Here is a 27,221-nt window from a genome sequence, read left to right on the forward strand (position 1 = left end):
CAACAAAAAATGTTTTGGAGAGAGACTGGAGAGACTAGGTGGAATGGATTTTTTTTTTTTTTTTTTCCCCTCTGGAAAATATCTAAAATATTTGAATTCAAATATAGATAGTGAATGGAAAAAAAAGTAATAAGAATCCACTTACATTTCTTGTGTATCTTGCACAGAATTAGAAATAACTGGACTGCCCCATCACTGGTACTAGAGCAGAGCTAGTGCTAGGGGATGATCCAGCCACCTCCCAGCAGTTTCCAGACCTGTTCAGATCTCTTCTGAAGAAAATATTTCTGCCCTCTTTGGCTTGTTAGTACTAACATTCAGGTACCATTTACTTTTGAGGGTATATGTTATATTTTTCTTTGGGAATACGTGTTAAGGTTTTGGACCATGGCAGCAATTTCCAGATTTTTGTCACCTGTCAATCCTGAAATTGGGTGTGAGTCATTAACAGACATTTCCCAGGTGTTAAATTAGACCACCACCAGAAAGACATAAGGATCTCTGCTGAACATTTTAGATGAAGGTGACAGGATGACACTGTGAGCAGAATATGAATTTATGATGATAATTATTGTTATTGCAACAACAATAAGGAAATTGTTTCTATCTCATTATCCTAGAAGCCAGAGAAGGACTGCCAAAGGCTTCAAATATGCATCAGTTAGATACAGAACTTAGGCCTCTCTCTAGTTATAAATCCTTCATTTATTTTTAGGGGTTAATTTTGTCCTAAAGCTAAAATATTTAAAGAAAAGAATTGAGAGATCTTGAGAGACTTAAAAAGCAAATAAAACCCATGAGCCAGAATCTGTTAGAATAACACGGGTCCAGGGATTTATCTTTCAAGATTGCATTGAACTTCCTGATTTTTCCAACCCAAACTCGTACCTAGAATAGATCCTTGGCAGTTTCTGCTTGTTCTTAAGAACAAATTATTAACCTGGGCATCTGAAAGAGTTTCAATCACAACATGCCAGAAGTTAATTAGGAAAGACTACCATTAATCTAAAGATTCCTGAGTCAGTGTTTGCATCCTGACACTTAACTCAGTCCCGAGGACTGGATAAAACGGAGAGTCTCTGAGCATGGTCATGTTTAAATGGCAGTGACAGAGGCTTTGAGAAATTCAGTTGCTTCATTTCACCAAGGGTTATGACACCTGCTGTTAGGATTTTTTCACTTCTCTGACCTGAAAGGAGACTTGTATATTGCTGCAAAGTTTTATGTGATTTACCACTCCTTTTGTAATGCTTGGTAGATTTCCAAAAAGACAAGAGGTGATTGACTTCCCATCTTCCAATGAAACTCAGTGCAACCCGCTCTGCTTTTCCTTAGAGCCATTGAAAATATGCTCCTAGCTGGAAATAAAAAAAATAAATAAATACATTAGAAATCTGAGTGGAAAAAAAAAAAAAAAAAAAAAAAGTTGCACAGTATTCTGATTGTGTAACAACTGAATGCTGCATTTATCCTGAGCCCGTGTATTGCAGGGTGTTAAAGCATGTTAAAGCACTGACTTTAGTCCTCACAGCCTCAAGATATGACCAATTGTAGTTGCTCAGCACATGAGAAACTGAGGCAGAGAAAGACTGATACAATTCAGGTTTACAGAGAGACTGGAAGGATGATGGCAATTTTGATAATCAAAGGCTAGAGGGATGGTGTGCAGAGAGGTCCCAAGAAGGTGAGGAGGAGAGACAGCTACCTAATTACTTACATAGATTTTCACTAAAATCACTTACTATAATTGTTGCCAGACACACAGAAGTTATAAAAAAAACATCATAGAGTGAATATGTCATTACTGTGCATCACCAGAGTTAAAGACCCTGTCTTGTAGTCTAAGTCCCTGGCTCTTGATGTTGAAATGTAGCTCACTGGCATTAAAAGCAAGTTTTAAAGTCCAAGCTATTAAGATTTTCTGCCATACCATGATTAACGTTGCCTTCTCCAGGAAACAGAACTGCCAGCCCCACCAGTAGGAGCTGAGGAGGTGGTGTTGCAAGGAAAACAGGTTTTGGGATCAGAGAGAAGTCAGGTAGTAAGGGAGAGGAGGAGTAGAAGGCAGTGGCAGGGAGGTACAACTTAGAAAGAAAGTGGGGAACAAGATGTCCAAAAGCATAAACAGCTGAGGAGTGGGAGGGGAAGCAGAGACAGAGGGGAAGGAGTTGAGCACAATTACGTGATCATGAACAATGTTGTTGCCACCAAAGAAGTCACCACCACCCTGGTGAGACACAGCAGCTATCCGGCCATGCGGTTACTGCCCAGCAACCAACAAAGAAAGGGCTGTGCTGGAGGAACCTGCAAAACATTGTGGTGATTCAAAACATAGTGCAGTAATTAGTTAACTCATGGCCATGTGGCCAGCCCTCAGAAGAAATTAAACACCAGGTAATAAAATACACTTCAGTGTAAGGAAGCAAACATTAAGAAAGAAAGATCAGAAGTTAAAATTAAACAAAAGGGCATTTTTTAAGTGGTGAGTATAACTGTCTGAAAAAGAAATGGCATATTGAAAAAGAAGTGGTATATTTTTTATCTATTAGTTTCTCCAAAGAGTAGAGGACACTGTTGGAAGATAAATTTCAACTTAAAAAGTCATTGAACTTAATAAAGAGCTAATGGGGAAAATCACTGCCCTGTGATTTGTAGAGGGTCAGACAATAGCAGTGATGGAGAACTGCTGGCTTTGGTGCTATGTCTGGCACTGATGGAGATCTGGGCTGAAACCAGCTGGTCTGCACTGCAGTGTTTCGTTAAGTAAATTTAGCAAGAAGTACCCAAAAGATTTGCAGTTACTGGACTTGAAAGATCTAGAGGTCTTCAGAATTTCTGAATGAACACACTTACTTGGTAGAAGCATAATGATGTTGGGTTGTTGTTTTTTTCTTGTTTGCTTGTTTTTTGGATGGTGTGGAAAGAGTTGCAAGCCTTAATGACAGCCTGACATCTTGTAGACCATACGTCCAAACCCAGTTTATTTGCAATTAGAGCTGATCCATCCCATCTGAGGTCTAAGTTATATTTATGTCTGCTACATGACTGTATAGATAAAGAAATTACTAACTACAGCCTGTATTGTGGGGTAAATCTAGGACTCACCTTTCCTATGTAAATAAATAAAACTGACTAGCTTTCATGGCAGATAATGCTCTTTAGCTAGGAGCTAAGGCTTAGCCCTTCATTTCTGCATATCATGGGTTTGCACTCTGAATATTATCAAATACCTTGAAAACATACATGAGAAAACAGTGCAGATATGTTGAGTTTTCTAATCTTTACTGGTGAGAATCAACTTTTCATCACACACATCCCATCTCCTCTCCCTCCAGAAATTAGACTGTATAGTGGAAAGGCTCCAAGTGTCTGCTGTTTAATGGCAAATTGGCTTGGGGCACTGGCAGTACTAGTTCTCAAATCATTAAGTGAGCTGCCACCAATACATCTTTCACAGTCAAACTGTAGATAAATGGATGGTGAGATTGTCAGCAATGGGATTCAAAGTTACCAGGAAGTCCTGTCCTCACCTTATTCTCTTTGAAAAAGAATATTTCCATCCAGTTTGATATATGATTTCCAGGTGGAAAACAATAGGCTGTGATTGGAGAAAGAATATTTTTACTCTCTAAAACAATCAACTTCTCTCCCCAGTTGCCCTTACCCAGAACCAAAGCCTGAAGGAGTTTGGTTTAATAGGGTGGGGTTAGATTTGTTAAGTTTTCTTGGCTGAGCAGGAGGGAGACCTGAAAGGAAGAATGATGGTGTGTGCTTTCATTATGGGCAGGGCAGGATGGCAGTGACATTTGTGGCAACAACACTGTTGATCCTGAGGCAAATGTGTCCCTCAGAAAGTCCAGGTTACAAATAACCTTGTCTTTCCCCATCCTCACCCCATTCATTGCAGGAAGCACTCTCCTTGAGTTGCAGGCTCACTTTTGCTGCAGGTCAATAAAAACCATTGGCAGAGTTGAGAACCCAGATATTGGAAGGGAGGAGTGGCATGCACTCACCTCTCTGCCGCTGCAGTGGATCCCAGAAAGATGAGCAGGTTTTGTGAATGGGTGAGAGCTGATAGATCTCCAAGTTTGTGGTGGCTGGGAGAGGGTGACTGGGCAAGTCCTGTGCAAAGGTAGCTCCTGCCCTGAAGAGGTTGTTCCCTCCAAGACACACAGTGGGATGAAAGAGGGAGATTCAGGGAAGGCATTGCTTCAGGTGCCTTTCTGTTTCCCTGTGGGAATCAAGACAGTCATTTCACTTACTAAACAGGCAAGGAAGACCTTGTTCCAGTTACTTTCTACAGCTGCCTAACATAAACACTATGGCTTATGCAAACACCTAAGGTCAAAGTAGTGTTGAGTAGTTGAGAGAAGCTGTGAAGGTCAAACTGCCAAATTTATGCTGCCTCTGCAACTGACAGAAGAGAGTAGATTCCCTCAAACCATCTGAAAGTAACTCACCTAGCATTACCTACATTTCTAGGATACCCTCAGATTTAGGATGGAATGAGTTGTCATCGTGGAGGCGTAGATTATCTTTCATTGGTTATAGGGTTGTTAGAAGCATGGCTTAAAATCTGGATAGCTTAAAGTTGATGAGATGATCTTCCCTGTCTTCTCTGAATGTAGTACTTGTATAAGAAAAATCTTGTATGAGAAAAAAAAAAAAAAAAAAAAAAAACAACCTCCTAGTTTTTTTTCCCCCCAAGGGAAGTTCATAGCAAAAGAGTCATTGGTGATTCTACAGGAAAAATAACCGTACCTATGGCATTTTTTTTACTCTGCGAGGGAACTTCATAGCCAAACGTATGGGTGAAACTACCACTATGCATGAGTCATGCATGTAGAAGATAAATATCTGAGACTGTCAACACAGTGGTCATTTCATGTCCTTCCAGATAACTAACTCCCACCATAGTTAAAGCCATTGCTGCTAGAACAACTGCTTGGCAGGCAGCATGTGGAAAGCCTGAGTCATTGTAGAGACTCCTGGCATGTGTAGAGTCCATGAGGGATGGCAGAGTTATAAAAGATGATGTGCCTCCAGCACAAGACATTTTTTATACCATACCTTGCATGTCACAGATGCTCAGCAACATGCAGTCTTTAATGGTGATTTGTGACCTCTTTGAAAGGTTTTCTTATTTACTGCAGCAAAAGTTTTTCACCCTTCTATAGACTCCTATACATTTCTGAAGTAAGCTGCTCCAAAGAGCTCACCAACTGTTCAGGAATATGAAGCTGAACTGTCAGGTGACTATTTGCATGATCTTTTCTATTGCACCATTGGATTATTTAATATTTACTCCAAGTGGTTTTATCCTGTTTTACTTTAAATAATAAGATTAATTGGAAAAGGATGTTGTAACCATTCAGATTAATCCCTTCATTCTCTAGTCAACTCTGCCTATGTCAAGGAAACAACTGGCTTTTCTTTTACAAGAAGATCAAATTATGATGGATGAAATGTAAGGAATAATTGAATTAGTGTCATAACAGCAGTGTAAATTTCAATTAGAAAAAAATATTTCCATTGTAATAAAGTTCTGGCCATAAATTTCAGAAATCATACATTTATGTAGCCTTATAATTCTTTGCTCAGGCAGTGTCTATCACGGAGAACCTGAGTATGGATATAGAAATGAAAAGTGTCTGTTCATAGAAGAGGAAAGGCAAAAAACAAAACAAAACAAAAAAAAAAACACCCCACACCTGTAAATGGGATACCATTTTTAGCAGTCAAATTAAAAGATAAATGGTGCTCTGCTTCCCAGACATGTGACTCTGTTAAGTCAAGGTGGTAAGTTTGATGTGGTAAAGAACAAGGCATGAATCTGTGGGTCTGTCCTGCCTGCAGAGCATCCACGCTATCCTCGATAGATCAAAGCATTTTCTCACATAGCCCCAAAAGGAGAAAGAGGTTAGAGATTAACAAATCTTGAAAGGATCAGATAGGCTAAGATCTGAACTTGTTTAGGTCATTGTTTAAAAGGTAACAAAGCAATAGGCATGTTATTTTTTTTTTTTTTTTTTTTTTTTTTTTTTTTTTTGTGAAGGTTATCAGTACCATATAGCACATTTTTCAGCAAGGTCCCCATTTTTACCTGGCCTTATCTGCCTGGGAAATAAAAAGGAGAATGAGCTTTTATAATGGCAGCTTGGTGTTCTACACACAATCTGTGAACTTTGCTGCCATGAACCAGAGCTCAGTGAAGTCTTAAAACCTTTTGCACACGAGTACCTGTACATACCTGTGTGATTTTTGGGATAAGATTCTCCCACTGGTTAGTTACTGGGGGGTGTCAGCTGTTCGTGGAAAATTAGTGTGGTTAAAGATGGCTGACCTTAGTGGCAAAATAAAAAAAATGTTAGTTTTTCCCTTTCTTGTACATACAAAAGTGTGTTTGCAAGCAGAACAGCTAAGTTTCTCCAGCATTCAGACAGAATCCAAGCCTATATCTAGTGGGATGGGTCCCTTTATTTCACAAAAGGACTCAAAAGCATGGTTTCCCTTGTTTTCAATCTTTCTCAGATTCTTTGATGGTAAAAAAATAAATCTATAAATGAAAGTAAGTTTGGGATATTTTGCTAGAACATATTTTGCTCCTCTCTCATCATCTGCAAGGGCAGACATTTATGGAGTGTTGGCAGACATGGAGCTGATGTTCTGGTAGCTACTGGGAGAGGGTGTGGAGTGGCTGCACCCCATTTTTGTCAGCCTGTTGCCACTGTGCAAGCATCCCACACAGCCTGGTATTGCCAGAAATAAGTGTCGCTAGTACCTCTTATTAGTGTTTATTATCATAACTGCTCATTGTATTGCCCATTATGTTAATGAATTAGAACAACAGACCTAAATGTTTGTTGTTGTATAAAGCTCATTAGTCTCTGAGAGGAACTCAGTGCAACATGAAGGTTGAGGAGCTGGGTTGCAGGAATATTACCAATTAAGTCCTATATGAACATGCAATTAGGTAGGATGACATGCTTGATTTACGTTGCTTTATGGCTAAGCAGGATAAACAGCGTAGCACTGAAGACTAGCAACCTGCTCCCCCTTTGCTCATCCCCACCCTGCTGGAACCTCTACTAATGGTCCCAGCGGGAGCGTAGCAGACAAGAACAGCTAGGCAAGGTTATCCATGCCGTCCTGAAGCACATTTGGCTCTCTGCTGAGCTAAGGGGATGGGGGCAGAATGTGATCATGTGAAGGGACTTGTTAGTTTAGTTGCTCACCCTTTTCTCACTGGTTTTGGTCTTAGTGGGGTATCTCTCTTCAGTACCCCATGCAAGTCTTCACTGGTGGTCAAATCATAAAAGGTTTTGTATTGTAGCATGTTTTTTGAAAGGAGAATTATTTTTAATTTAGATTTCTCCATCAGTCTTTTTCTTCTCTGAGAACACAAGAAATCATATCTCTGTTGTGCTGCACACCCTTAGGTACGTAAGCGTGCACCATTGGTCATGCTTTTTGTTACATTACATCATCCTTCCTTAACTCCTCTGCTCCTCAATACATATTTATGCCATTGCGTACATTTATCGGAACTGAGGGGATATGCAATTGAAAGGCACTTTCAGAAGTTGTCACTTCCAGCTTCTCAGCCATAAATTGTTACCTCCCAACTGAGACTTGGTAACTGATCATATGAGCACTCCTAATTGTTTCAGAGCAAGGTGGAACATCAATAATGAATTAAACTATGGAATCAGCAACCATTAAATAGCGACGTGTTGATTTTTCTTTTCCAGTGAAAGGCATTTTATTTCCAAAATTAGAGGTTACATGTACAGGTAGAATCCCAATAGGAGCCAGGAGACTGCTACTGAAAGACACACGCAGCTGATCAGCAGTATCTTGCTTCTGTGTGAGGCACCTGTCTCTCACAAATGTGTCTTTCAAAAAACCACATCTCCCTGCTCTTCTGGCTTGATCCATGCCATCTTTGGCACCTACACAATCAGTTGTTGACCTCCTTTTTTCAATGACGCTGCCTTGGCACTGAAACAAAGTAGGAAAAGACAGTGAGGTACAACAGAGAGACAGTTTAAGATGCTGTCTCTTGCTGCCTGAAACACGGTACACGAAAAGCCTAAATAGCATAGCTATTCAGAGGGCTTGAGTTAGCATCACTTTTTTTCCAGCTTTCTGGCTGATGTAATCAAGTAAGGTCTTGTTACATCCCAGGATCTTTGTTGTGTGGATACCCAGTGCCTCAGAAATCTGGTTGCACTTGCAATTGTATTACTGTATTGACCAGGACTATAAGAACATGCCTGGGGGGGGGAGGGGGGGGGGATGGGGAGGGATGGGAAAGGGAAAGGACGGAGGGGGGGATGGGAGGGGACTTTTCCTTAATTCAGCACAGAAAATTGTGCAGCCCCCATTACATGGTTTTAAAGTGCAAAATTTTTACAGTTTGCTGAAAAAAATGATTCTTTAAGTAAAGAAGAACATTGGAAACATAAATGGAGAAGAGAGTCTGCTTTAGAAGCCAAAGTAACAGCCACCTTGGAAACAGAGCGAAGACTTGGAAAGAAATCTGAGAGACTCAGTATGTCAGGTTTAAATGGAAGGGAGAAGTGGGTGTTAAGGGGAGATCAGAATTATCTTCTGGAAAGAAAACTAAAGCTAGAAGTGAGGGGGGACTGGCAGTTGAAGTAAAGGGGGAAGAGTTAAAGGGAGTGTAACAGTTAGCCCTGACGTGAAGGTGTATTCAGAGCCCTTCCAGCATCTTTCACGGAGCTAGCCTGGAGACAGGGAGGCATATGGACAGAGTTTGCCTGCTTTTGACATGAAGTATTACTGGGTGGACTTCTGTAGAGTCTGGTCTTGTTAGGCCTATCACTTGCTAAAGTATCCCACCTGAGCATGTCCTTATTGATGGATGGTTTGGGATCATCACTTTTGGTGACTGTTCTCACCAGGCTGGATTTCTCCAGGCTGTCCCATCCAGCCTGTCTCAGTCCCATCCTGAATCATTATGATTCACACCCTGGGATTATCTAGACCTGCCCCAAAGTTCTCATGAAGGTTTAACAAGTGTGCAAAGTGATGTGAAATGTTAGGAGGCAACTTCAGATCTCTCTGTTAGAAACTTGCCTGCTATACTCTGGGTAGGTCACCTCAACACTCCCCTAGGTCCTCTTGGTCACCCTATGCTGGATCCAAACAAGCGAGACATCATTGTAAACATCCTGTCAAGCTTGAAATATTCTAGCATCCCCTGCACTTTTCTCTGCTTTATACAGAAGTTTTCTAATGCATGAAGGCACAAATGGAGCCACTTTTCTGATGCTTCATGCAAAAGAGGTGATAGCAGGTGAGAGGGAGAGCTATTAGTGGGAATGAAGAAAAATCTCTTTTATTTTATTTTCCATCTCTACTGGGGCTTTTCTGGAAGGACTTTTCCAATCTCTGTCGGTGCTAGATCAACTGCCCTTATTCTATCTGCCTGTGCTGTTTTCTCTTGATTGAATGGACTGAGGGTGAGAAACCTCTAATGTGGGCTGATGAAAGTAGATCTGGCACTCCACTGCAATGGGAGAAAGCTGGCAGGTCTGATTTTTCAAACTTGTCTGAGAACATCATTCCACTTTGTCTCATTTCTAAACTTCAGTTTCAAAGACAGGGAAAAGACGAAGGAAGGTATAGAGATGCTTAAGGGTTAAGTCTGCACCAATGATCTTCACAAGCATAAACTATGTAGAAGTTATTACTGTTAGGTGAGTATAAAATAAAATTAAATTAAAAAATCTACTCTGTTGCGTCTAGAGAAAATCTTAAAAAGTATTCAAAAGTAGTCATTGTTCCCCACCCCTGGTGCTTCTGGAAGGCATCATGCCATGGGAAATAGTTTTTCCCTCTTCCAGCTCATCTGGATATTGAGTTGGCGTATCTGCCATGAGTCTCTGGTTTCAGACATCGACATTCTCAGGAACCTGCTGTGAAACATTTTGAACTTGGCTTTTATCAGTTGTAATTTTTTGTCGTCTTTTCTTCATGGTTGTCAGCTGCTTGGCATTTTGGCAATGCTTAGGTCTTACTTTTTGTCACATTAAAGATCCTGAGTCAATAGCTGATCTTCAAGGGTGTCCCTGCTGAGGGACTTGTCTCCAGTTTTCTAGCACATGGGCTCTCAGGAAGGTATGACTAAGACCAGCTTGGACTGGGGTCAAGCTATTTGCAGTCTCGTTAATTATCCTGAAGGAAGGAGGAGCAAGGTAATCATTGCCACGTGCTTTCTAGTAAATGGGATGTGAAAGAGGAGTTGAATGAACAACAGTGTCAAGAGAGTCCTGAACAGTAAAACCAACACTGCAGCCTTTGAACTCTAGGATTTCCTATTTCCTGGATGTCAGGATCATTCGAGCTTGAGGTAGAACCCAGATGGGCTTGTGGCTTAGGTTCAACCTACCCTGCTTTATACAGTAACTCCAGAAACTTACCCCATTCACCTAATAACCATAGGCTGCTGAAGGTGGGAGGGGGGAATTTCCAGAGGGAATACAACCACTTACTATTTGAATTGCTTATTTTTTTCCCCCTCCACTGACTGTGGTGAGAGATTATGATGGCTGAACTCCAAGCTTTGGCATCTTAGTTAAATACCTGAAGTTACATGGAGGATCTGGGCAACTGTGTCCAATTAAATCACTCTTGAACCTAGATGGATTTTATCCTGATTGTAATTCAAAGCCAGGACTATTTCCAAATCACGGATATGTATGAACTACATGGCAAAGCACGGGGTGGTTTTCCTGAGCTGAGATGAACAGCAGCATCTTCTGTGATAGGTACCAGTGAGGTGAGAATACCTTTTAGTCATGGGACACATACACCGGTGGTGAAGTAGAACGGCTTAGAAAGGAAAGGTCGGCTTCTTCAAAACCAAACTAACGGCGAACAAACTCACTGCCTTAATGCATGCCGATTAAAAGGAAATCAGGATGGGTAATTAACTTCTCTCTGAAGTGTTTGTACAATTCTCTTTCCCTCTGTTACATTTCCTGAGCAATCCTGGTGCTAAGCTCTGAAGATGTTGAATAATGACTTAGACCACTGAGTTAAAAGTTTATTTTCTTAAAAGATCTGTTCTCCCATTCAGTCTGTTTCACACACTGCCCTGCACCAAGCAGTACAATAAAAGGAACTATAATCATAAATCTACGGGTGTTTTGAGGTACCCCATTCATAGTTTCTCAGACTAACGATTTGAGTCAGCCTGCAGCACTAGGGGAAATATTACATTTATGATGTTAAATTTTCAGTCCTACCTCTATGGCTTCTCGCAGTCCTCCATTCTTTTTATAATGCAGACTGCTAATCTGTTCTCTGTTTATTTTTCAAAGCCGGACCTTGTGCCTCCTACACCGCGCAGCATCCCGCCCACCTCCCTCCCCCTCTGACTTTCCCAAAGCAAATAGTGCGTTCAAATCGAACCAGATTGACAGGTGTGTGACAGATGGATGGACAGAAAACTGGATCGGTCCAAACTCCTTGGCACTTGAAAAATTGACAACACAACCAAAGCAGCATAATGGGGAGAGAGATTGGCAAATGGAATAAATGGTCCCTGGAAAGTTTGCGATTAATCTTTGCCCTGTCAAGTAATGGCCTGATAATGCAGGAATTTAATGGGGATGACTTCTGCTTAGTTCAGAGGCATCCATTAGTGTGGAGTAAAGCAGGATACAGTAATAAGTATTGTTCCTTTCCCTAGGCTTTGCAAATGAGAGGAGACTATTAAAGGTGTACCATCTGCACCCCGGCTCTGTTCTCCCAAATGACAAGTTCACACCTTTCTGCTCTTCTCTTGACAAGGGAGATCACTCATGATTTTTCATCTCCCCTCCTAGAAATAGGTGGCTTTGTTTGATCCATTGCCCACTTCCCTCCAACATGAACTCAGAGCTACATAATGAAGTTGGTGCAGAGAGAGAATGTGTTAACTAAAAAGGCATCCACTTCAGAAAGTGATGTGCTCTCACTCCTGTCTTGAAAAAGATAGTTTTTCCTGTCCTGGTGCATTATTTAGCCCTGCTTCAGCTTCTCCATGTGTAATAGTAATGCTGTTATCTAGCAATGAGGTACAGTGGATAGCTCTTCTAGGCAAGCCCAGAAAGAACCTTCTGGGTCAGAAAAAATACTAATGTCATCTGAGGTCTAAATTGTGGTTTGAATGCTATGGGTGTTGGTTTCTAGCAGGCTAGCTTAAGGGTCTTGTTTAGGAAAGAGCACAGGTCTATCTAGCCTAGCATCCCATTTTTAAAACAAAATTAGTTGTAGCAGGTTGGGGGCATAGTATAGGAATAGGCAGTGACTTTTCCCCTGAAATTCCTTCTGTAAGCACTTCCTAGTCTGAAGCTCAGTAGGTACTGATAGACCTATGAATTTGTCTGATCTGTCCTTTGGAAGTTTCTTTCTGCTAGCGGTTGTCTCAGCATCTCTTGCAACAAGAGATTTAACTCTCCGGTGTATGAAGTAAAAATAAAATAAAATAAAATAAAAAATAATAAAATAAAATAAAATAAAATAAATAATAATAATAATAAAATATCAATATGCTTGCCTGCTCACATCATTAGCTTCAAGTATTCGGAGCAGGTGGTGGCACTTTTGTCTTCAGCCCTCCAACTCAGCCAGGGGCTCAATACCCATGGTGTCAGGAGGGGGAAGAAGAGGAGCTGTTGGGCAAAGGAGCCCAAGAAAGCAGCCAGCAGACATCTTGCATCATTGTGGCAATGGAGTTTGCCCTCCAAGCATCCTGCTACAGGCTAAGGTACCCTGGGCCGAACCGATGTTACTGACTGATTCACCTTCACCTTGGCATGGAGGGGACTGGCTGGGAGGGGAGAGGGGAGCCCAAGTGCTCAGTCACATCAGTGCAGCTGCAGCACTGGGGGAGGGAGGATGCAGGGGGGTGGAAGGAAGCTCATTATGACTGATAAATAGAGGGCTCCCGTTGGCAGCGATGTCATTGTGTTCACCTTTTTCACAGTCCCCTCTTTCCAGATGTGTAATTAATTAGTGGTTTGGAAGTGCTTAGTTTCCAGTGATCTACCGGTTGACCTTGCACCTTCCCCTGCTTGGCTGGCATTGTTGTCTCTGGGTCCAACTTTGACCAAAGTGGTCTCCCCTCTAACATCCCAGTATTAGCCCTTGTGATAGTAGTTGTGGATCTTATACTTTTCTCTATACAATTATTTTTGTAGTGCAGGTAAAAACCAGTATCTTCTTTCTGTTTCTGTCATGCTTTTACACTGCCTTGCACTGGGAAAAACGTTAGCAGAAAATGTATGTCTCTGTAAGCATGGACCCACTTTATCTCCTGGGAGGGGGCATAAACGTGTCAGCTGATTTCAGACTTCTCAAAATTGTTATTGTAATCCAAACTAGCTGCTTTGATTCTTCTGCAGACATTGATGAGGAAAGTGCCTCCAGTCTCATATCTGCTGCAGGCATCTTTCTCAGTATGGGATAAATCTCCTTCAGGAGAGACGTCTCTCCTAACTTAAGGTAGAAGGAGTGGGGTTAAGCTGGTTAAAGTAGTTGTTTTGTATTGAGGTAGCTAAAATTAGATAGGACATGTTTCATCCTCATCATCTCTGTTCTATGCTTATAAATGAGACTGGTAGGTCCATTTCTCCACCATGAGCTTTTATCTTTATGCACTCTTGTAAACTAAAGACAGATAATGTTGCATCAGTTTACCAGAAAGTTATAATTGATTATGGGACCTGAAAAACCTGCACCAATAAGGACTTCAAGGATCAAGACCATTACAAAACTCCTTCTTTTTGCAACGTGTGGATAAAATATCATTAGCTTTACAATCAACATCATGAATGAAACTCTGAGTAAGTACACTTGATGACCTGTCTGGTAAATCTTCCTGACAATTTTGCAAAACAGACTTAGGCTATTGATCAAGTTGGCTGGAAATGATCCTTTCACCTCTGGGTCACTGGACTCCATTTGACTTAGGGCAGCCAGGAGCAAAAGTGGCTGTTATCAAATGATAAGAGCAAGTTGAAGGTCTTAACCTAGTCTCAAGAGAAAGAAGTCCAGGGTATGGAGATCTCAATCAATTTAAGTTATACTAGGGAGAGCTGAATAGGTTCATATCACAAAACCACTCTTTTCTTGGTTTTACAGCTGAATATGTAATAATACAATTATTTCACCTCCCAGTCTAACCAAGGATCCAAAGATAAAATTCTGAAAGACCATTCAAAAATCTGTCAGTCTCTTCCTTCAGTGTTTCAGTGTCTCTGTAAAGACAAATGTGTTATTAGCTAAACATTCCCCAACCCTGATGATCTGAAGCCTTTATCTGCCTTACTAACATTTGCAGGATTGTTCCCATAATTACAGGGTCAGGCCCATTATCACTCTGCTGCTCAGCTCTCATGATTACTTAGAGGTTTTGTCTCATATTTAATCACTTAAGCAGAAGCCCAACATTTGTATGAAGACCTTTTCTGACTCAGACCAAAAACCCATCTCACCCAGTAGCCTCTTCACCTACATTGGCTATAAGTGGATGCCTGCATAAAGGTATAAGAGGAAGACAAGAAATATTTTGCTAGGTCCTGACAGCACTCTTTCAGCAAATTCAGGCTAGGCATTTTCTGGATTGAGCTCTTTGTAGTTTAAAGCACTGGGTGGACTTTCCTGTTTTTCTCTAATAGCTTTGGGACCTACACAGATCTTTTGTACCTGTATTTTGAAGCAAGGAATTTCTTATTTTCACTACTGTGTGGAGAATCAACTCCTTTTCAGTATTTTGAACCCACTGTGTGCTACTTTCTTGTGGTAGTCCCTGATTCTTATGCTGGAAGGATATTGGGCAGACATTCACTGATCATCTGCTCCATATCACTCACTTTCTTTATGCTACTGAGTGTTTTGCAGACATCGCTTACCTTTTGCCTCCGCTATGTCTCTTTCAGGCTGAAGAGGGAATCATTCTGCTATAAACAGATTTTAAAGAGAAAGCTCATTTCTTAAGGAAGGGGTTTGTTTGTTCTTAAAAATAATACATATATATGTTTATATATATATATATATATATAATTTAAAAAAAAAAAACAAAAAACTTTTTTTTTCCCCTGTCTGTGAGCTGTGGGGAAAATCATCCTTGGAGGCAACCAGGCCAGAGAAAACACAAATCAGTCCACTAGAGAAAACAATCAGAACTCCAAAGACAGTTTCTGAGACCAATTTCATTATGGTGCTGCCTTCTTTGCAGCCTGCAATTATGGAGCAATTATGGGATTTGGGGGGAAAGCATCTGGCAGTGGTTTTTCCCATACCCGCTCCATTCTCTCTCTTTGCCCTATTCTCTACATCCGAGTTAGATGCTGTTTGTATTTCTCCTCTTCAAATGTACATCAGCATTTCAAATGAAACTTTGGACCACCGCCGTGGCAGCTTTTTAAAAGGATACAGCACAAGATTCCTCTGTCTCCTCTCCTCCCTCGGAGAGCAAAGGCAAACCAGAAGAGGGATATTAATGTGCAAATTAGCGCAACCTGACTGGCTCCAGATTGCTACTTAGAATTTGCATATTAATAAATGTTTTTGTGACAGCATTTAGCAGATCAAGAAGGGCAGAGATTAAAAAAGTCAACAAGATTTTTAAGCTTTTCCCTTATATTTCCTGTTCTTCACATTCTGAGCCTCTCATATGTATCTATATCTCCTTATACCATATCCATATGTGCTTAGGTTGCATATCTATAGGTCAATGCATGTAAATCTGCTCAGCTCTTGACAGATGTGAGATTTGCAAAACTGCCCTGCATGAAGACACACAAACAGTTCTGTGCTGGCAGGAGTGCAGCTTTGCTCGTCTGTGTATTTGAATGTGTGTGTGTTACACACCCCACATGCACACAGAGTTAGGAAGATGGATAGATGCAGAAACTGGACAGTCTCCCTCCCCCAGCCCCCTTTCAAATCTTTTTCCAACAGGCACTTTTATCCCATTCAACTGAATAAATTGGGACTCTTGAAACTGTGATCTTGACAGATTTTTTTTTTTTTTTTTTTTTTTTCTGAGCTGCATTGGGAAAAGATAGATAGTGAAAACCTCCAGGGCATTTGGGCTTAGTGGAGCCAGTGAAAAGGGTTATTTCCAAGCATGCTGAATAATGCATCCCTCTGAATTCCTTAGTTCTCTCTTTCTGTCCTCCTTTCTGTCTTTCTCTCTCTCTCCCTTTAAACACTTTGAGGATGAAATTCTGAATGCCCTCCCAGAGTTCCTCCACCAAGGCAGAAAAGTTGCAATCAAAATCTTCCAAAGCAGTGGGCTTTCAAAACGTCTCATGCTAGCAGTCTGGTGGTCAGAAAAAAAAAAGGGGGGGGGGGGGAAGGGGGAGGAAAGGTACAGAGATATAAACAGAGCAATTTATACATAACCGCTGCATTAAAGATACATTCCCCATCTCAGTTAATTACTTGTCACATCAGTCTTAAACAGAGAAATTGGCTGGTAGCCAGACTATTTTATTTCAGAAGTCTCCGTGTCAAGAACGTACTTTCAAAGAGACCGTCACACCTATTAGGGTTGTCTTCCTAGATTACTTTTGTGCATGGATGATAGAAAAAGCATCCACAAAATAAGAAGCAACTTGAAATTATCTCATTGTCAGCTCTTTATTTTGTTCTCCTCAGTTTCCTTTATACATTCTTGGTTAGAGCTTGAATTTTGTGTTGGATGGGCAAAGCAGAGTTAAAGTTTGAAGCATGGAGAAACCTGCCTTCAGCCTGAGTTGAACCAAATGAGTAATTTTCACGTGAAACAAAGATAAAATGTAATCTCTTCCAGTGGCAAACTGAAATCTTTTGTTCTTGCTTTGCTTCATGTGGGGCAGATGCTGGAAAGTTATGTAATTACTTTCTGACTGCGTTGAAATGCAGTTTTTTTACATTTTCCTATGTGGATGTCAGGCTTAGTGTCTTGCCTGAAGCCACAGAGGGAATTAAAACTGCATCTCTTGAGCCTTCGATTAGCCCTTAACCACTGGATCATCTTTCCTCCCAGCAATCTCTAGGAGATGCTGAGCAAAAGTGACCCCATGGTTGACACCATGGAGAGGGCCACATCCTTTTATGAGAGCTCTGGGAGCAGAGGAGACCCCAAGTGAGTTGTAGAGGTAAGCTGTGGAGTCAGCTACACCCTTGATGGAGTTGGCGTCATCTCTTTTTACAGTGCCTCCACTAAAAAAACAGAGATTTAAGAGAAGCACAACAGTGGCACACACATACTTGGGCCACACATCAGTGAGTCTGCTGGCATGAGCAAAGCCAGTGTGTCTAGGCAATGTTTGTGTCAGGATTATCTGACTCCCAGTCAAGGCGCAAACAAACCTGAGGTCTTCTGTCAATAGCAGAGTGTGAGCTGAGAATCTCAATGTCTTCTGCAAGAAAGGTTGGGAGCTCTTCCAAGAAGAAGAAAAAAAAAAAAAAAAAAGAGGAGAGGTGGGAGAAAGAAGATGAGTTTCTACACCTACAGGGTTTACAAAGTGTCTGGAAAAGTCATAGGATAGCAAGGATGATCTGAGAACGTCCCCTGATGTATGTTTTCAGGTGTATTTAGCTCAGTTTTTAACATCCCAAGTAAACTAACCTGCACCGCTTCCCTCATGAGCCTACTGCATTGTGTCATTGCCATGAGTCTTCCTCCAAGCCTTCAGACTGTATTTTTCCCCTTTTTAATGCAAACCACTTGCTCCTTGCAGTAATCCATCGTTGGTGTTAATTACTTCAGAACATCCTGATTCTAGGTCTGTGAATGGCAGGTCTAGACCTCCAGTTCTTCTCTCCTTCAGTCCAAAATTTCTGTGTGTGATGGACATACGTGATGTTTCCACAATGCAACCTCCCAAGAAATGAAGCAATTGGACACCACCTGGGCCATCACAAACCTGTGACAGAACTGCAGGTAGACTTCAGATGTCCCGAAGCCAGCCCTGATTGCACTGACCCTGAAGTTCATTTATTTGACCCAAACAAACATTCCTTTTCCTCTTTCCAAACCATCCTAGAGTGTTTTGTTCCTCTTTCCCTTCATCAGCCCACCTTCTCTAGCAACCCAGAAAAACATTCACCATAAAATCTTCAGAGCAAAGTCTTTTTCTTTTGACACATGCTTCTCCCTCGGGTGGGGGAGGTAGAACAGAGAGGGCACAAAACATTTTTGACAGACATCAGTTATGTCACTCTGTGTATGGTTGGAAGGCACTTAAGTGCTGGTGACAAAAATAACTGATCTCTCTGCAAGGGAAAGAATGAAGCCCAGTTTCCAGTGACATCCAGTCTCCCTCCTTTCTCTCAATGCTCCCTCATTGTGGACTCTCTGATGTCTAATATAAAGATGTGCTCACACTTCAGCTTTTCTCAACAGAGGTTTAAAAAGGTTTCCTTCGCTCAGCTGTCTGGTCTCATAAACTTCTATGGAGTGTATTTTTTTGTCTCAGAGAGTTTTATTTTCCTCAACTCTGTCAAATTTGACTAAAATAGCCCAGTTGCTACAAAAAAAAAAAAAAAAAAAAAAAAAAAAAAATTGTCAGAGAAAGAATAGGACAAGGAACCTAGCATTAAACACAGCATGGCTCTCTAAGTCCTGTTTCTTTAGGAAAGTTAAAGGATATTAGGGATTCAAATCAGTCCTGCCGTGGGCTTGTTCACTGCCTCTGCTGAGCTCTTGGGAGAGGTGCCTCTTGGAAGGGGTCATGGTGGTTGTGTGTCCTAGCCAGGTTTTCTCTCTCTGGTTGTGCTGAGGGCAGGAGCACAAAATCTTTGAGTCTTTCTCTTCAGTTAAGTCTTTCGTATTTTTTTTATTTATTTTTAAGTCATGGCATTTCAGTTGTTCTGTCTAGAGTGAGGTTTTGCTGAGGAAGCGGAGCTCACTGTGCTTGTTTCTTTCCTTTGCTATCACACAGTGTGTGAACATAGCAGGAGGGAGGGGGCTTGAAGAGATCACCGAGGGCCGTCTAAAAGGAAAAGCTATGTCATCCTTCCCATGTTTCCCAACCCTACTTTTACCTCTTTTTGTCTCCTTCTGTCCCCACACTGCCAGCCTCACTTTCTTGCCTCTCTCCAGTGTTCGTCAATAAATATTCAATTAATGTTTTCCTATGATAAAGATCTATGGGTGCCAGATAAGAACATCTTTGCAGGATGAATGGTGCTGCTAAGTCTTGCGGCTAATTCTATGCAGATGCAGAAAGTCTGCTGGAAGTGACTTTACAAAATGGAGTGCTCAAGCATCCCTGTTTTATTTTTTAATGCAGATGAGAGTTTAAAAGCCTGTGTTTTCTACAATTAATTTTATGTACTATTCTTTTCAATTATTTATGTTCCCTGATGATAAATGGGTAAATGGAGAGGGAAAAGAGACCAAAGGTAGCGGGAATCTGAAGAAAAATTCTTTTTTCCTCATTAGTTATTTATTTATTTTAGGCTGGGCTATGAGCTGAGTTGATGAGGAACAGAATGGGGGTCCCAGATCACCTCGTGGGAGGAGATGGGTTTATCACCTAGCAAGGCTCAGAGGGCAACACCGTAACAGAGGAAGAAGGTTGCTTAGGAGAACTTTAATTTTTCCACGGATTTATTTAATGCACTTAGGCAAATCCCCTAACTTCCTCAGTTGAAAATAGAAGGATGTAACTGCTTTTTGCAAAATGGGTGGAAAGCACAAGTAAGCACAAATCCTGTGACTGGTGTCAAAGCAAAAACTTTATCGGATTCAGCTAAACTTTTCTCACATGTATCAGTGTTGATCCTGGTCCAGGTGAAAACTGCATTAATTAGTCATATTTGTTCAAAAGCCAGAAAAGCAACCCATTTTGTAAGGTTGGAGGTGGGAAACAGGTGTTATATTTTATGCCTTCTTGCAGCTTCTTGGGGTAGCACTTAAGCAGAAATACGAATGTGCTGAAGAAAACAGCCTTCCTCAATAAAGCAATGCCTGCTTGAATCAGTGGGCGTATGAAACCTCTGGAGAGAGCCTGACCCTTTCTGGTTTCCAGTCCATTTCCAAGGGTTTTGGAGAAGCAACAGGATGGCATCTGGGGCCTCTGAGAAATTGATTCTAAAGATGCAAGGGGATTATTTTAGAGCAAAAGGGAGGAGACCCCATTAAAATAGCACTGAAATGGAAAGGAAGCTGAACAAATGGAGATGTGTTAGGTAGAGGGTTGTTTGAAGTGAGACATTTTCCTTGAGATATTGATTGTTTTTTATACTGTACTTAACCTAAATCAGATCCTTAAAAACAAACAAAACCAAGCCCTCAAAAAAACAAAAATATAGAGAGAGTTATTTATGGACTGAAAATAACAGCCAGGTTTTTCCTTCCGCACATTCTACTTCCCCAGAATAGTAGTGCTTGCTTGTAAGGGAGACATCTTGGCAGTAATGGATATTATTTTCTTTCAAGTTCATTTTTAAGGTTAAAATCTGAAGTTTTGTGAGTTTGTTTGTTTCCACTTTCTATATTTGTTTTAGCACAAAAACAGTGTGTTGGAGAGAAAACAACAGAGGTAAAAAATCTGTATTGGAAAAATTTAGGGATGGAGCCACTTTTACAGACAAATTCATACCCATTTTAGAAATATCAAACACTTGCTAAAACGTGTTTTTATTCACAGTCATCTCGTTATACTTTGCAGTCCTCTTAGGAATGGATGGGAAGAGAGACTTTTCCCCACTTTGAGAAAAATCTGGTAGTCAGTTTGTTCAACTGTAAAGAGATTAGAGTTTGTGAAACTCCCAACCTGAAAAATCAGCTATCAGCTGAGAATTGTAATATCCATATGAACAGGCCAGTCCTTTCCAGGATGTAGCCACAAGAGGTGGTTCTATGTGGACATCTGGAGGAATTGTTTCCAATTCTCCAGGGGTGCAAGGATTCAACCACGACATTCACAGATGATTGAAATTACGGCCTGTGCTATCCCAGGAGAGTATCTTCAGGGGAAAAAAAAAAAAAAAAAAAAAAGACAGGACAGTAACAAAAAATTGAATGTAATCCATCAGACTTATGGAAGAAATATTTGTCTTTGTCATAGAGGCTGTTAGATTAGTTCAGCTTACATAACCTTATTTAATTATTGTCTTTAATGGGACACCCATTAAGCAAACTAGTTACCTTCTGTGAACAGGGTGAGATGGATCTGCATTGCTCACACCAGACTGACCCAAAGTCATGTGCCCGTCTTGGTGCTGTCCTCTCTCTGTAGAAGATATGATGTGCTGAGGTGGAGGATGGGAACTATTAGCTATGTATTCCAGCACTGTGCTCTACTATCAGTAGGAGATGCCAGCTGGAAGGAAACTGGTGTCTTTGTTCTCCTTTCCCTCTTTTTGAGCCTACCAGCAGAGCTGCCTGTGCAATTTGTGAGTTCTGCGTTAAGGAAAGCTCAGAAAGAAGGAATCAAGCTGAAGCTGTTTGATCATTTTTCTGATGGCAAACCAGATGTACTAACAAAGTGCTCTGTTTTCCTGTTGGTCCCAGTGGCTGAAGAAGGACCTCTTCCACTGAACTGCCCAAAGAGATTGTGTTGTTTGAAGGAGCTTTCCCTTTCTAGTGAAATAATAATTTGGCAGAACAAAATATTAACAAAAGAGAGATGGAAAATGTAATCAAGTTCTGAATCACAAACCAAATCTATAAAACCCCTTCAAAGCACTTTTTACTCAGAGTTGCTTTCTAAATAAATATTTAAAATTTTAAGGATAGGAAGACTGTGCAGAACTTGGTCTTGACCTAAATCCCAGTACACCACTCAAATGACTTGTGACTTGTGGAACTCATTTCTTCGTACCTCTCCAAGTGTTGTTTCTCCTTGTTTATGTTCTTCAAGATCATAACAAAAATCAGCATTTTTTTTCCCCATTTGTTGTGTTCCTTGAATAAGAAGGGATGAGAAAATACCCAAATCCTAGGAAAGTTTTTGACCCAGCCGTTGCTAGTTGATTAGATGTTTGGTGATGGGAAGTCACAAGCAAGTGTGAAAATCTGTGAGCAATGGGCCTCTAATTTTATTCTCTTTATCTTTCCTCATGAGGCTGTGACTTCACAGCCTTCCTTGGTTCTGGCTAGACTCCTGTTGTATGAGGATGGGAGGTGCAGGAAAAGCAGAAAACTGCTTTTGAAAATAGTTCCTTGAATTCCCGTTAGCTACTGGCTGCAGTAAGAAACCAATCATTTAGAGCTCCTAATGAGGGCAGTGAAAGTTGGAGAAAGTGACCATCTTGCAATGATTCTCTGTGCCCCAGAGTAAGATCTAATTCTCCAGTGGTTTCAAACATGCTGGTATAAAATACCTTTTCAGAAATCTCCCTCTCATACACCCACTGCCCACCCCATAGCCTTCTGCAGCACCATGAAGGATGTTGTCTTAAGAGCACTTGGTACAGAGCCCAGAAGTCCTAGGAGCTCTGGATCCTTTTGGGGCTAAGACAACCTGAACATTGTGCTCTGAAGGGTCCCTTTATCTTGTTCACCTTGTAAAGCTGATCTGTGCTTCTCGCCTTTAAATAGAAAAGAAACTTTCAAAAGAAGTTTTTGTTGGGCTAAAAATATCAGGGCAAGAGTTCCTGTGGCTGTTGAGGTTCCTTCAGTGCACTAAAGAAAAGGGGGAGGCATGAAAATAGGCATGGAAGGAGAGAGAAGAGGTTATAAATGTGATTATTTCCTCAGTTCACATGATCTTTTGGGCTGGTCGTTTTGGAGTCAGAGCATGGTAAGATTCACCTTCGGATCTCATGTGGGTAGAGGTGACATTTGTAACTTGATGATCCCTGCTTTGAGCCCAGCAATCAGGGCGAAGGATCTCTGTCTGGACTTTATTTTTTTTTTCCACTTATGATTTGTTCAGCCTTAATTCACCCTTCAGGAGGCAGGAAGCCGTGAGGCAGCAGGAACTGTGCGATGCGAGGCTGCTGTTTCCTGCTGAGCAGCAACAGGCTGCAGGGTGGACACACAGCTTTTTCTGCATGTGGCAAAAGGTTTCTTTCAGCCCCTAATTTGCAGTGTCAGAGTAACCCATTATCAAGACGATTAAATTTAAAGAGACTGCAGTAAATGCTAGCATACAGAAGACATCAAGCATCATTAAAATGTAATTGGAAGCAAAGCTTAATGAGGTAAAAGGAAAAAAAAAAAAATACCCATAATCCTTTTAAGTTTGCTGCCCCCCCCCCTTTGCTTTGCCTGAGCCAGCAACTACTGTATTGAAAATGATCATTTGCAAGCTGCATTATTATTTGGTGCTCCTTGCAGCAGCTGAAAAGACACATGATGCTTTAGTGTGGCTTCACAATAAGGGTATAAGAACACACACGCTGTAACTTTAGACTGAAGGTGGGAATGTTTTTGCTTTCTCAAGTCCTAAAGTTTCTGGTAGGAATAAAGTAGATATGGTTTTGCTCATCCTGAGCAAATAAGGAGTAGCAAATGGAAAGAGGTGCCTCTAGCTCTTGCTGATCAATAGGCATCTCTGGGCTTTGAAGCAGCAATGTCCCAGGCTTTCTCCTTCATGAGGACAGCAAGGACAAGGGAGTAAGGAAACACAAAAGAGAAGGGCTGAGAGGGGAGCAGCATCCCTTGTACCCAGCAAGCAAGGATGAAAGAGCAAAGTCTCTGCTACGGATGTGGATAGGAAATGTAGTATTTGTAAAATAGGTAATATTATTAGTAAGGTGGTGAGCTGGCATCCCAGGTCCTTAGAGGCTACCTGCAGTCCAACTGGGACCATCATGATAAGTGTTGGTAGAGCCCCCTGGAGAGGGAGCTGCTCTATTCCTCTCTGTCTCCTCGCAAGGGTGAGGACCAAGCTTAAGTTTTTCAAAAGAAGAGCTGGTATTAGTCCAGCTTCCTTTGACTTTTTTTCCCCTTCTTGTTCTTTTTTTTATCATCCCTCCCCCTGTGTTATCAAGTCACAATGTTTTTTTTTTTTTTTTTTTTTTTTTTTTTCTGAAGCAGAAAATGGACCAATTCGGTTCATTACATATCAGCATCCTGGGCTTGTGCTAGTGATTCCTCCCTTTGTACACAGCTGCAGCTTCCCTGGAAGCATCCTCATTCCAGCTCGAGGCCCACACGCAAGTAGGCAAATCACACAAATGTTTCTCCCAAGCCATCTGATCCAGTTAAGGTGCCAGGACCTGGCCCTTAAACTAGCCAAATATGTTAGTCTCCGTTGGCTCCATGATGGATTTTTGTTTTGTTTTTGTCCTCTGAAATTGAATGTCTGTGGTCTCCAATGGTAACTCTAGATGTGAATTCTGTACTGTTGCTAGAGAACAGAAAAACCTGACCCCTGGAGAAAGCTGTCTGAGCTGCAGATAGAGCTCCAGACCTGCACTGCAGATTGCAGTTCAGCCCTACCTAACACCATTCACAGTCCATAGTTTTAGTGGAAAAAATATATATATATAAATAAAACAATGTGGACCTTGCCCCCCTGTATTGGAAGTGTCCATTCTGATCCTAATTCGGGTGGGATTTGGCTAGACAACCTTTTGGGTCGGTTTTGAGAAAGGCTTTCAAAAGCAACTAAGTGAATCTCCAAGCTTCAGAGCGATTTCCAAGTGATGTCTGCACCGCCGAGTGGAGCTCTCAGGTACAAATGTGTGAGCTCATCTGGAACCAGCGGATATGTCCACGCAGCAGCAAACCCAGCTGTCCTGTCCTCTCATCCAGAATTGGTGCATGCACAAGGCTCTACTCTGCTCTACTCAACATTGAAGAGAACTAGGCTTTGAAATCTGCTGCCCAAGTCCCCTCTTGCAGTGGTGTGCTTCAGCTTTTCTCTTTGCTTTCATTACTGTTCCTGCTCTCTGTTATACCCATTGTAAGTCCTCAAGGAACCAGGGATCATTCCTTACTAGGAGCTTGCAGAGTGTACAGATCAACAAGACTCTAATCTTGTGCACTCTAGAATCAGGCAAACTACCCAAAGAAAGGAATTTTGTCAAAACACATCAGCAAAAGCTTGACTGGGGAGCACTTCTCACTCCTGTAAAGGCATCATGCCTGGTTTGTGAGGTTACAAATGACTTTGGTTGTTTTTTTGTGGAATAGGTTCCCCTTGTTTCCTTGCCATCTCCCATTTAATTTTAATTGAAGGTGCAGTGTGAATTTAATTCAGTATGGGGGGCGAGGGGAGTGCAGGGGAGAGGGGGAGTAGAGGATAACCTCTGCAGCTGTTGGCCTGGTAGAACACTCCTAAGGATCACTAGCTGGGCTGTAGTGGAATCAAAAGTGAGCTTCACCAGGCTAAAAATGGCTACTGCAGGATTCTTCATAGAGGCCCCGGGTTTAAATAGGCTTTACATTGAATTTTCCTTTCACCTTTAGAGTTGTTCCCATTGGCAAACTGTTCTACACAGTCTACAAATGTAAATCTTCAGGTCTCCAGCTGCTCAAACAAGACCTTTCACTGACACAGTGTTGTCTTTAGTTTGAGAAAAATGCAAAGTTGCAGGACATTGGTCATAGAATTTGTCGTTTTCCTGGGTTCACCAGAAGAACATTTTCCTTAAAATATCTGACTATAGGAAAATAAATAAATAAATAAACAGTCGTCTACGTGACTACATGATTGCATTGCGATGGTCAGTTTATACATTTATTGTATCCTAAAAGACTTTGCTAAAGATGTACAAACTTTTATTCTGTGAATGTCAGTGAATTGTCGACCTTTTTCAATCCAGCATATCTACAGGAGACTGAATCAAGTATACCGTAGTCTGACATTTGTGTAACAATATCATCTAAACTATTACTGGGAGGTGTGGTGGACTGGAAGAATCCCTTGTTTTGTAGGATGGAGGGAAACAAAAGGACACAGCTAGATTTTTTGTGTTGATTCAACCCTACCCGAGTCCAAGGTTGTGTTCGTGATGCCAATGCTTAATCAAGGAGGTTTGTAGTTCGGATGATTGTTTTTTGGAGAATATTACTCAGTCAAACAGTTAAACAGTCATGGCCTGCATGTGTCTCTTCCAGTTTTAAAGAAAATACTCTGTGTGGCTGTCTTCAGATTGAATGTGCTTGTGATGCACGTAAGGGAAGGAATTCTCTGCTTTATTATACAAATGAGATTCAAAGGATCTCTGCAGATAATATGGCAAAATTCTGTGTCTTGATGTGTTGATTAATTTATTACAGATCTTGCTTAGCTTTGTAGGGCAATCCTCACTCTACTACAGTTCTTGCTAAAAATAATAATATTGTGTACTAGAAAACCATAGTTAGTATAAACATATGTATTTCCCTATTAGAAATGTGTTTGAGGTTTTGGAGGAGGAAGTTTGAGGGAGAGAGCTGGGGGGTTGTTGTCTTTGGGTGTCACCTGAGACATTCTGGAGTGTTTCAGCTTTTTTTCCAGTTATTTTTTATTTCTTTCATCAGAAATGGGGTTGGAGAGGAAAAGAGAACTTTTAAACCAACCTGTATGACAGGCGAAAAAACGTGAAGTTTAACTATGTAGACATAGTTTATAATGGGTTTCCACGCGGCACTGTAACACGTAGTTGCCTCAAACACAGATGCTGGCAGTTTTTGATGGAGTCTGCAGAATGATTTGGTTTCATGTAACATTTTACAATTTTATAGGGTGAAACTCCAGATTTCAATTTCAATCACTGTGTATCTATGGGAACTCTTGGAGGGTGAAATCATTTTGCTCCTGGAATTCAGAACCAGAGGCTTTGCTGCAGTTTGAAAGCACTTTGGGATAGCTTGGGATTTTCATTTTAACAGCCTAGTTCTTTATAAAGATTAACTGTTGTACACTCATGATTTTGCAGTGGCAACACTGAGCCTTATACAACTCAGATACAGATAAAGTCTCGGCCCCTAACAGTGGGCTATCAAAATTGAAGTTGTATGGTAACACCTGGGGCTCTGGGTAGACCATCTGGAAATATTTAGGAGAAAGATCAGAGGTGAGGAAGAGGAAAGGGGATAACAGTTACGCAACTCCTCACCCCCACATCTGAAAAAAAAAAAAAAAAAAAAAAAAAAAAAGATAAAAGCTCTGTATACACATTATCATAGAAATAGGTTGCCCTGCAGCTGCTCCACTCCAGATATATTAACAGCTCTGGGATTCAAGAAACCATTGGACAAGCATAAGCTTAAAGCCAGCAGAATGACCGCAGTGGACTTTTTCATTAACAACAGGATCACAGAGGAA

The 27,221-nt window shown here is 41.1% G+C and overlaps 1 protein-coding gene across 9 annotated transcripts in view; it reads left to right on the plus strand.

The window, feature by feature from the left end:
• Nucleotides 1-27,221, plus strand: part of CELF4 (CUGBP Elav-like family member 4) — a 671,901-nt gene that overhangs the window by 234,354 nt on the left and 410,326 nt on the right. The window lies entirely within an intron of this gene.

Source organism: Oxyura jamaicensis, chromosome Z (genome assembly GCF_011077185.1).
Source record: "Oxyura jamaicensis isolate SHBP4307 breed ruddy duck chromosome Z, BPBGC_Ojam_1.0, whole genome shotgun sequence".
Lineage (NCBI taxonomy): Eukaryota > Metazoa > Chordata > Aves > Anseriformes > Anatidae > Oxyura > Oxyura jamaicensis.